This window comes from Peromyscus leucopus, unplaced genomic scaffold (genome assembly GCF_004664715.2).
Source record: "Peromyscus leucopus breed LL Stock unplaced genomic scaffold, UCI_PerLeu_2.1 scaffold_257, whole genome shotgun sequence".
Lineage (NCBI taxonomy): Eukaryota > Metazoa > Chordata > Mammalia > Rodentia > Cricetidae > Peromyscus > Peromyscus leucopus.
In genome coordinates, this window is record NW_023505131.1 from 87,283 (window position 1) to 97,683 (window position 10,401).

Here is a 10,401-nt window from a genome sequence, read left to right on the forward strand (position 1 = left end):
CAGGAATGAGCCTCCTCCACTACACTATCCCAGGCTGTGCTTCTGAGGCTCCTCTGCTGCTGGCTGTCAGGTGGTGCTCAGGAGCTGGCTGGGTCAGGTCCGCCCACTCAGGATGCAGAAGCGGTGGCCTTTGCCTGCCACTGCCCTAGAAGTTCCTCTGCTCAGCTCTGACCCTGGTGCCTTGGGAGCTGCTCACTTCCGAGAAATAAGCCAGGCCTTTACAGCAGTGTGAGGTGGCCCTGTGCATCACGGGATATTCTTCAGTTCTAAAGCAGCATGTCGACTTTCAGCCAGAAATGTCTTGTTAATCCCAACGATGAGATTAGGAACACTACCACAATTTGAGCCAAATTTGAAGCAAGCTCGATTTTTTTTTTTTTTTTTTTCTCGAGACGGTTTCTCTGTGTAGCTTTGCACCTTTCCTGGATCTCACTCTGTAGCCCAGGCTGACCTCGAATTCACAGAGATCCACCTGGCTCTGCCTCCCAAGTGCTGGATTAAAGGCATGCACCACCACCGCTCGGCCTTCGATTTTGTTGTTGTTGTTGGGGTACATCCAAGAGTTGGTCAGTGACTGCCTCCTAAGTCTAGTTAAAGAGAGCAGCCCTGAATCCATCTTTTGGGCCCTTATAAGGAGTAAAACAAATCAAGGTCTGGGTTGGAGAAGGTCAGGTTCCAGGAAAGAGCCACTCAATTCTCACAGTAAATAGAAACTTATTTAAAAAAAAAAAAATACAGCATAAAGGTCAGCAGTGGTGGCGCACACCTTTAATCACAGCACTTGGAGGCAGAGCAGGTGGATCTCTGAATTCGAGGCCAACCTGGTCTACAGAGCGAGATCCAGGATAGGCTCCAAAGCTACACAGAGAAACCCTGTCTCGAAAAAAAAAACAAAAACAAAACAAAAAATCGTAATGGCTCCTGCCTTCAAAATGGAGACAGGCAGGTTCCTCAGTCTCCCAGGTGGAGCTCACGGCATGGTTCTGCATTCAGCAAGCTGTTCAAGAGACCAAGCACTTGTATCCACTGTAAATCAGTTTTCTAGCTTATCTCTAGGTCTGATAACAGATTATACTTTGAAAGAATTCTAGGAGGCTGGAGAGATGTCTTAGCAATTAATGCACTGACTGCTCTTCCAGTGAATCCAGGTTCAAATAACAGAACCCACATGACAATTTACAAGTCTAACTCCAGTTCCAGGGGATACAACATCCTCTGTAACAGATTTTTCTTTGGGCCGCCAGCTCACAAAAAAACAACACAGATTTACTAATTATGAAAGTTCGGCCTATAGCTTAGGCTCATCCCACTAGCTCATAAATTAATCCATTTTATATTAATCTTCATTTTTGCTTCATGGCTTTTTACCTCTTTTTCATCTTGCACCTCCTGTTTCCTCTCCACGTCCTGTGGCATCTAGTGTTTCTTCCTCTCTCTGCAGAAGTCCCACCTGACCTCTTCCTGCCTAGCTACCAGCCAGTCAGCTCTTTTATTAAATGAATCAGAAGGTGCCTTGGCAAAGACACATCTTCACAGTGTACAAAAAGATTACAAAAAGAGGCCTCTTCTGGCCTCTGTGGCACCAGGCACGCATGTGGTATATAGATATGCATGCAGGCCTATCCACCTAATTTTAAAAGTTCCAGTTAGTTGTGGGATAGTGGTGGCACACTCCCTTAATCCAGCACTCAGGAGGCAGAGGCAGGAGGATCTCTGAGTTCAAGGCCAGCATCGTCTACAGATTGGAGTTACAGGACAGCTAGGGCTACAGAGAAACCTGTCTCGAATTCCAGTTTAAAAATGCACATGGAATTGGGAAGGAGTTGAAAGGAAATGGGAAGCAAAAGGTCAAATTCTGCTGGAAAGTGCTGAGCTACACCCCATGAAATATGATACCAGATAACTCAGGAAATCAGGTGGAGCTGAGAGATAGCCTCGATCTTAATAAGCTACTCTTGAGTTGTGGTTTTGGTTTTGGTTTTTTTGTGGGAGGGTTGAGATAATCCTGACTGACTTGCTTTGTAGACCAGACTGGCTTCAAACTCAGAGATCCACATGCCTCTGTCTCCCAAGTGCTGCATTTAAAGGCATGTGCCAGCCACCATGTCCAGCTTTTAAATTTTAAGATTTTTAAAAAAATTTTATGTGTATGAGTATGTTACCTACATGTATGTATGCAGCATGTGTGTGCCTGGTACCCACGGGTGTCTAGAAGAGACTCAAATACCCTGGAACTAGATTTATAGATGATCGTGAGCACCATAAGAGTGCCGGGAACAACCCAGGTCCTCTGCAAGACCTGTAAGTGCTCTTAACCCCTTAGCCATTGTTGTTCCAGTCCCCCCCCCCCCAGACAGGGTTTCTCTGTGTAGCTTTGCGCCTTTCCTGGAACTCACTTGGTAGTCCAGGCTGGCCTCGAACTCAGAGATCGGCCTGGCTCTGCCTCCCAAGTGCTGGATTAAAGGCGTGCACCACCACCGCCCCGGCTGTTCCAGTGAAGCCAAGCCTGCCCTTGAACTCATGAAGCTGAAGGAAATCAGGACTTTGTGATCCTCCTGCTTCTACATCCTAGATGCTAAGATTATAGTTGTACACCACCATACAGCTGGTTTTATGCATGCTGGGAATCAAACCCAGGACTTATGCCAACTCAGCTACATCCCCAGCCCTGTAAAAAGTAATTTTTTCAATCATGGCAATGTGAACAGAGCTTGGGTGTTAGGTTGCATGGCAGAACTGGAAGTTGTTAGCTGAGTGAGCGTTTAAGTTTCAGTATTTCCTTAAGTTAGTGTGTACATACTGACCATTGTTCACTGTTAGTCTGTGCTGGAGGCTGTGACAAAACACCACAGAGTGACTTAAAGAGAAACCATTGTCCTCAGATCTGGAGGCTGGGAGACCAGAACGGCAACATCTTACTTTGTGGTATGAGCTCTTCCTGGCTTGCATGAAGGGAGCTGGAGCCTTGTTTGTTCTTCTTACGAAGGTGCTGATTTCACTGGGGCCCCACCTGTGTGATTTTGTTCAGGCTGGCTCACTTCTTCAAGACCCCCGCATCCGAATTCATGCCATTGGCTTTGTATTCCAACAAAGGACCTGTGAAGTCTGCGGCAATCTATCTGGCTGCTGGAGCCAGTCAATGGACGTGCAGTGAATGGAGCCAGTGAATCAAGGATGCAGATGACATTCCCTGTACTTAACAGTACAAACTTGGATAAACAAAAATGCATGTCTGCCTTCCACTGAAGGGCCGCCAGGTGTCTGTTCATGTCCGGTAGGTGGGGTTGGAAGGCCTTTCATAGGCACGTGTGGTCGTAAAAAGGCCTGCTGTCGGAGCACATTGCCTTGTGTCCGTGGGGAGCGGGCACTTGGACTTGAGTGGTTTGCAGTTCTGGAGATTGAACCTAGCTGCAGCTGGGCAAGGGCTGAACTGCCACCCCAGCCCTCTTTGAGACAGCCTCACATTGTCCAGGCTGATCTTCAACTTCCCATCCTCCTGCCTCAGCCTCCCAAGTAGCTGAGTTTACGATCTTGTACCCCTGGGCCCTACAAACTTGAGTTTTAAGTGACTTTCCAGAACCAGCTGGCCTCTACCTGGTTTGGTTTGGTTTGGTTTGTGTGTATCTGCAGGTGGGTGCATGTGTGTACATGTGAAGGCCAGGGGTAGACATTAGTGGTCCTCTGTCACTCTACCTTTATTATTTATTTATTTATTTATTTATTATTTATTTAGAGACAGAGTATTCACGGAGCCTGGAAGTTGAGGCTATCCATTTCTCTGTGACATTCCCTCCCTGAACTGATACACACACGTGTCACAATGCCTGGCTTTTATGTGGGTGCTGAGGGATGCAATGAGTTGGCACCCTACCTGAGCAGCAAGCACTTTGCCTACTGAGTCGCCCCCAGGCCCCCAGACCTGGCTTTGACCCTCCATAATGCTTTCACTTCCCCATAGTTGTGCGAGGTTAACCGTGGACAGAACTTGGAGTGAAGTGTGAGTTCTTTGCTTAATTGTTGCTGTGGGTCAGAGCAGGCTGTCCGGGTGCCTGGTTGCGGTTCGGTCCAGTTGGTAGCCAAGGCATGGCCAGCCTGCTTCCTGTGCCTGCTAAGTGGACTCTAGAACAGGCAGACATCTCTGTCCTGCCACCTCTAGAGAGTTATAATACAGTTGTGAACTGGCTGCTCAGAGACGCTTCCCCCATCCTGTCCCTTAGGAAGCTTCCGGCAGTTTGCCTGGAGAGGGAAGACAATGTCAGTCAGAGTGTCTCATCTCACTACCTTCTCAGACTGACGGGTCCCATTGGGTGCTTGTAAGCAGGTGTGCGGCCAGCAGTGTGGACCACATCGGCCCTGTAGGGTACGTGTGCATGGGGCTACTTGGCACCAACAGATGGCAGGACTATGCCTGTGACCCTGATCTCGGCAACACTGACCAGCAAGCTATAAACCATGTACCATTCACTGGTTACCTTGACTCAGCTATGAGGTCCACAGAGCTAGGAAGAACACAATGTGTCTCCAGCAGAACCAGCACATCCCTCCCTCAGCCTCTGGAAGCCATGGCTAAATGGGTTCCTTAGGTAGAACACCAGTTAGGTGAGGATTGGGGCTTGGGTAGTTGTGACATGTTGTCTGCTGTGGGTCAGTTTTGGAGATTCTTCAACTCACAGGAACTCTGTGGAGGTGGAAGACCAGCTTCTCAGCACATGTCTATCCCTAACGGTCACTGTGTTGGTATCTGGATCTGCATTGTAGGCCCTCAAATGACCAAAAGAGTTGGTTCTTCAGTGACCTAATGTTGGAAGCACATTGGATTTAAAACTTGGAAAGCATCTCTTTTGTGGTGCCAACCACATCTTCAGAACACTTTGGGAACCTGAGAGCCACTCACAGTGGCAACTTGAGGATGACGGGAGTCTGGGGCCACCTCTACACCTAAGTAGAGTTGACACCTCACGCTGCCCTGCCTGCCCTTGCCTCAGCATACTTGTTAGGGGATTTGGCAACCTGTATCAGTTTTCCCTGCTAGATGGGAGCTACAGAGATACTTCCCATCCAAATCCAAGGAAGGCAAGCCTCGTGACCTCCAGTGTCTTCCAACATGCTCACTGACTACCCAGCACCAGCAAGTAAGTGGTTCTTTGACTGACCTAAGAAGTGTTTGGTGGGTTTGTCTCAGTTTTTTTTTTAAGATTTATTTATTTATTATGTACATAGAAGAGGGCACCAGATCTCATTACAGATGATTGTGAGCCACCATGTGGGTGCTGCGAATTGGAACTCAGGACTCTGAAGAGCAGTTGGTGCTCTAACCTCTGAGCATCTCTCCAGCCCAGGTTTGTCTCAGTTTTGTTGAGCATTGGTACTTGCACATCTATGTCAGGGCTCGAGAATAGCCTCACTAGAGGGGGATGGGAGGACACCGATGGCCAGCTGCACACCCCCTGTCTCCCCACCTGCGTCCCCTATCTACACTGCAGTGCATTTTGCCTTGCTTGTTGGAGACAGTGTCTTACTATGTAGCCCAGATTGTCCTGAACTTGATCTTTTGCTCCTCAGCCTTCTTAGTGCTGGGGTCACAAACCTGCCCACACGGCCATCTGCAGCATCTTGAAGCTGCATCTAGAAATTGCCGTGGACTAACAGTCCCCAGTGCCATCATAGCTCCCACGCTCTCACGCCACAGGCCATGTGGAAAACTGCAAAGCCCCATACAAAGGAAGAGGGAAACCATCCTTTTTTCTTTTCTTTTTTCTTTTTGAAACAGGTTTCTCTGTGTAGCCCTAACTGTCCTGGATCTCGCTCTATAGACCAGGCTGCCTCAAACTCAGAAATCTGCCTGCCTCTGCCTCCGAGTACTGGGATTAAAGGTGTGCGCCACATGCCAATAATACTTTTTTTTTTTAAAGGCACTTAAAATGTGAAAGGTAGCTGAGTGTTTCATGACTTTTCCTGGAAAGCTGTATGAGTTACTTTTTTTTTTTGTTGCTGTGATAAAAAAAAAAAAAAGTGACCGAAAGCAACTTAAAAAGAGTTTATTTTGACTTACAGTGCGAGGAAGAAGAGTCCACGAGGCAAGGAGGCATGGCAGTAGCAGCAGAAGCTAGAAACTCACGTCCTCAACCACAAGCACTAAGCAAAGACAGAGTTGGAAGTAGGATGAGCCTTTAATTGAAAAGCCTGCACCCGGTGTGCATTTCCTCTAGCAGGCGGTACCTCCCTACCCTCCCAAACAGCGCCACCAACTGGACCAAGCAGTCAAGCAGCCGCGCCTGTGGGAACATTTCTCATTTCTCATTCAGATCACCCCAGAGGCCGTGGTACTCACCAGACATCAGCCACCCCGAGAGATCAAAGGAAGGATGCCATTCGAGTCCAGCTGGCGGCGGACCAGTCTTTGACTTATTTTACAGCAGCTGTGCAATAGAAAAGCTTCACACCTAGTCCCACCTTCACTTACTTAAGACCTCTCCCTATACTAGCACTTCTGGGCCCGCTTGCAGCTGGGGCCGTGTTAGACACAGTTGGAGGCTGGGAGCAGTCTGGATCTTGGACGTGGTCTGATGACCCACTCCCTTTACAGGGAATGTTGATAGGCTTGATTTTGTGAGGGTGGCTGGCCTCACAAAATCAGCCTAGATGGCAGTAGTAATATTTGCAAGTGTTTCACACTGAGGTTGCGCATCTGAGGGGTGGAGATGGCTCACTGGATAAAGAACTTGCTGGGCAAGCGTGAGGACCCAAGTTCGGGCCCTAGCACCCACATAAAAGTGCTGGATGAGCATGTGCCCACCCATCATCTAGAGTTCGGGAGGTGGAGACAGGGCTGCTGGGGCAAGCTGGCTAGCTGACTAGCCAAGGTTCAGCAGGAGACCCTGTCTCATTAATCACAGAGAGTGATCAAGGAAGACCCAATGGTGTTGAACTCTGGCCTTCACAAGCACACCCGTATGCATGCAAATTTTCCTTCTAGACATACATTGCACATACAAGGGAGATTTCAGATGTTGGATCTGACAGAGGAGAGAGATGGTCATGAGGCTGTTCTTGGGCAGTAGGACGTACTCCCACACGGCCTACATGCTCCTCTCTTCCTTCAGCAATTCTGGAACTTGACTGTTGTCTACAAGACTACATGAGGGAGCTGGAAAGATGGATCAGTTGCTGCTCTTGCTGAGACCCAGGTTTGGTTCCCAAAACCCACACCATGGCTCACAACCATCTGTAACTCCATTTCCTGGGATCAGCCACCCCTTTGGCCTCTGCAGGCACCAGGCATGCACATGGTACACACACACACACACACACACACACACACACACACACACACACACACAGCCTGTTGAACTCAGGACCTCCGAAGACCAACCAGTGCTGAGCCATCTCTCCAAGCCCTAAAAAAAATTGTTTTTAAATACAGTTTGTTGCTGGGTGGTGGTAGAGCACACCTTTAATCCTAGCACTCGAGAGGCAGAGCAGGAGGATCTCTGAGTTCAAGGCCAGCCTGATCGACATAGAGAGCCCTGTCTCAAAACAAAACAAACAACAACAAAAAGCAAAACAAATATAAAAGGACAGACAATGGATTGCAAGATGTGACCAGGAAAGGCATAGGTAGCTATGGACGCCACTGGACAAGTGACGAAATCTGATTGGCCAGTATAATTTTGTTGATAGTATTTTCTCCAGGGTGAATTTCCTAATTTTGATTGTGTCTTGAAGAAATAGTGGGCAGGGCTAGGGATGTAGCTCAGGTTTGTTTATCATCCATGTGGCCCTGGTTCAACCCCAGCACCAGAAAAAACAGGCCAAAGTTCTAGCCAGTAAACACACAGGGTTGTGTTTAAAATTAAGGGCACAACTGTCTCCAGCAAAATCCAGATGATTCAAAGACCCAAACATAACCTGTATCCCTGTTTGTCTACATGTGTGGCATTAGAATTTCTGGATAAGTCTTGCAGTCTTCCCTAAATTGGAAACTATGTATTTTTAAATGATTGGGAAAGTCCCAGTAGGTTTTCCTGTGGTGACTGGACATAACCTGCTCTCTTCTGCAGAATTCCCTTGAAATGAACACTACTCAACTTCCCTGGAGCACAGCCCCAGCCTGCCTCCTGGCTCCCTACCCAGGTTGGCAGTTGGTGGAAGGACATCGAATTCCAGCAGACAAGGAGACATCAAGCTCCTTGTATCATGCATGGCAGACCTCTGCACACCTGAAATACAGGGCAGCGAACCAGGCAGGTGCCATCATGGGGTTTATTTACATGTCTATTAACATCTTTATGTACCAAGAAAGCTTTCCAGGGTATGTTTCTCCCACCCCATAGTCCTAGTGCCTCCCGCTGCCGTGGGTTTAGGCTTGCCCAAGACACCTTCTGTAGCATCCTCATCAGTGTTTGCTGTCTCCTCCGGTTGTGGCTGAGAGGGACTCGATCCTGCGACAGAACGGGAGGAGCTTGAAGCTAGACTTCGCAGAGATGTCAGTCTCTTGAGAGAACTCACGCAAGGAAGGCTGTGGAGAGATCCGAGAGCTCTTGCGCTGCAAGACAGAAGTAGCTGACGATACAGCCAGGGATGGAACCCGGAGCTCTTCCGTGACCGGGTCAGGACGAGATCCGCGAGCCCGGGTGCAGGGAGTCAGAGAGGAGGGCCGGGATCCAGGACGTGATGGACTCAGGAGAGCAACCACAGACCCAGCCTTCCGAGACCGGGCTGAGAAGACTCAAAAGACTTTACAGAAGGAGTCTGGGAGGTTCGGTGTGACTGGCCAACGACGGGGCCCGGGAGGCCACACGTGATTGGGCTATAGCGCCTAAAGTTGTGTAGGATGATTCCAACACGGTGGCAAGTGACCCGATGCGCAAGTGGGGTGGTGGATTTGGGCGGCTGCCAGAGTGGTGGCCCCCGGGACCCCGGTGCAGCCAGCCGTGCACACACTGCAGGTTCCGCACGTCTGCGTGCTCCCGGCGCAGCTGCTCCTGCTGCTCTTTCAGCTGTAGTTTCAAGTCCTGCAGTACCTGGGCCCGGATGATAAGCCTCAGGAGTTCAAGTCGGAGACGCCATTGTCGGCCCTGATGCCCTGTGTGTGAGCAATGAGGGCACGCGCCGCCTCCCGCTCTGAGCGGCGCGTCAGGGACTGCACTTGCAGCGCGCCTCGCGCTCAAAAGCAGACTTGTCCTCCTGGAAGCGCCGCTTCACCCGGTGGAGGAGCTGCGTGTGCTCCACGCGCATGTGCAGCAGCTCACGCTCCAGGGTCCGGATTCGCGCCAGTTGCTCCAGCTGCAATTCCTGCAGCGGGGCGCGGATCAGCTCACCGGTGGAGCGCGCCCATCCCTCTCGACCCCGCCCGGTCCGCGGGGGGCGCGCTCACTGGCCTTGTAGGGCTGCAGCTCCTGCACCTGCTGTGCCATGTTTTCCGCGCGCATCTTCATTTCCAGCAGCTGTGCACGCACCCCGTCCTCGCGCCCGAGGTAAAGCGACGCCAGCTCGGCTCGTTGCCACCGAATCTGCGCCAGGTCCATGCGGTTCTGGTCCTCGAGGCGCACGATGGTGTTGGCGCAGCGCTGCGCGTGCGCGCTCACATAACTGGCGTAAAGCCGGTTTTCTTCGCGCAAGCGCTTCGCCTCTTCGTTCAAGAACGTATTGTCCTGCAGCACCTGGTCCACCGCTTCTCACAGGCCACTAGATTCTCTGAGAGCAGCGAGTACTCGCGCTGCAGGTACTGCGCGCGCTCGGAGAGCGGGGCTCTGCATTGTCGCTCGCCTGCTTGCGAGCGCTTTGCCCGCGCTTCTTCTGGGCGCCATGGCTTGAGCCCGGGCCAACCCGCTCCTCAGCTCAGCTACCCCTCTTCCTTACCCGAAAATTCTGGAGAACTGCACCCTAGGTTCAGGGACGAGTCTTCGGTTTATGAAGTTCAGAAGCAGGCAGGATTAGAGATCAGAAAGCTTAGGGCTAACCTGTGTCCGAGGGCTGCTCCAGACCTCTGCAGTCGCATCCTGGCGCGTGCAGAATGTTGATGTTCAACCAGCGCAACCTCTATGGAGACAGAATTAAGTCGCTGTCCTCCACCCACCCATTCTGTTGCTCTGGCAACGGCTTGATTCAGTCTTTCATTCCTGCCATTTCTTATATCCTTGCATGATTCTCCAAGGGTATAGTCACAGTCAGGTAAACGGTCAGCTTCAAGACTTTGAACTAACTTCCATGTCCCATCCCCCACTCGCCAGGGTCTTAGGGCTCTCGCTGTCACTCCACCAGGGACTCTTCAGTCCCACAGCATAAGGGATTCTTTCCATGCTCCCTCATCCAGCTTCGAGCGAGCCATTACCTGCCTGTCCTTGTGAGGTCTATTTCAAGGAAGTACATTTTTCCTTCTTGTCTATCGTAATTCCCATC

The 10,401-nt window shown here is 50.4% G+C and overlaps 1 pseudogene; it reads right to left on the bottom strand.

Annotated features, from left to right (window-relative positions):
• Positions 1-8,395: 8,395 nt before the first annotated feature.
• Positions 8,396-10,000, bottom strand: LOC114694335 (annotated as a pseudogene).
• Between the last annotated feature and the right edge of the window lie 401 nt (positions 10,001-10,401).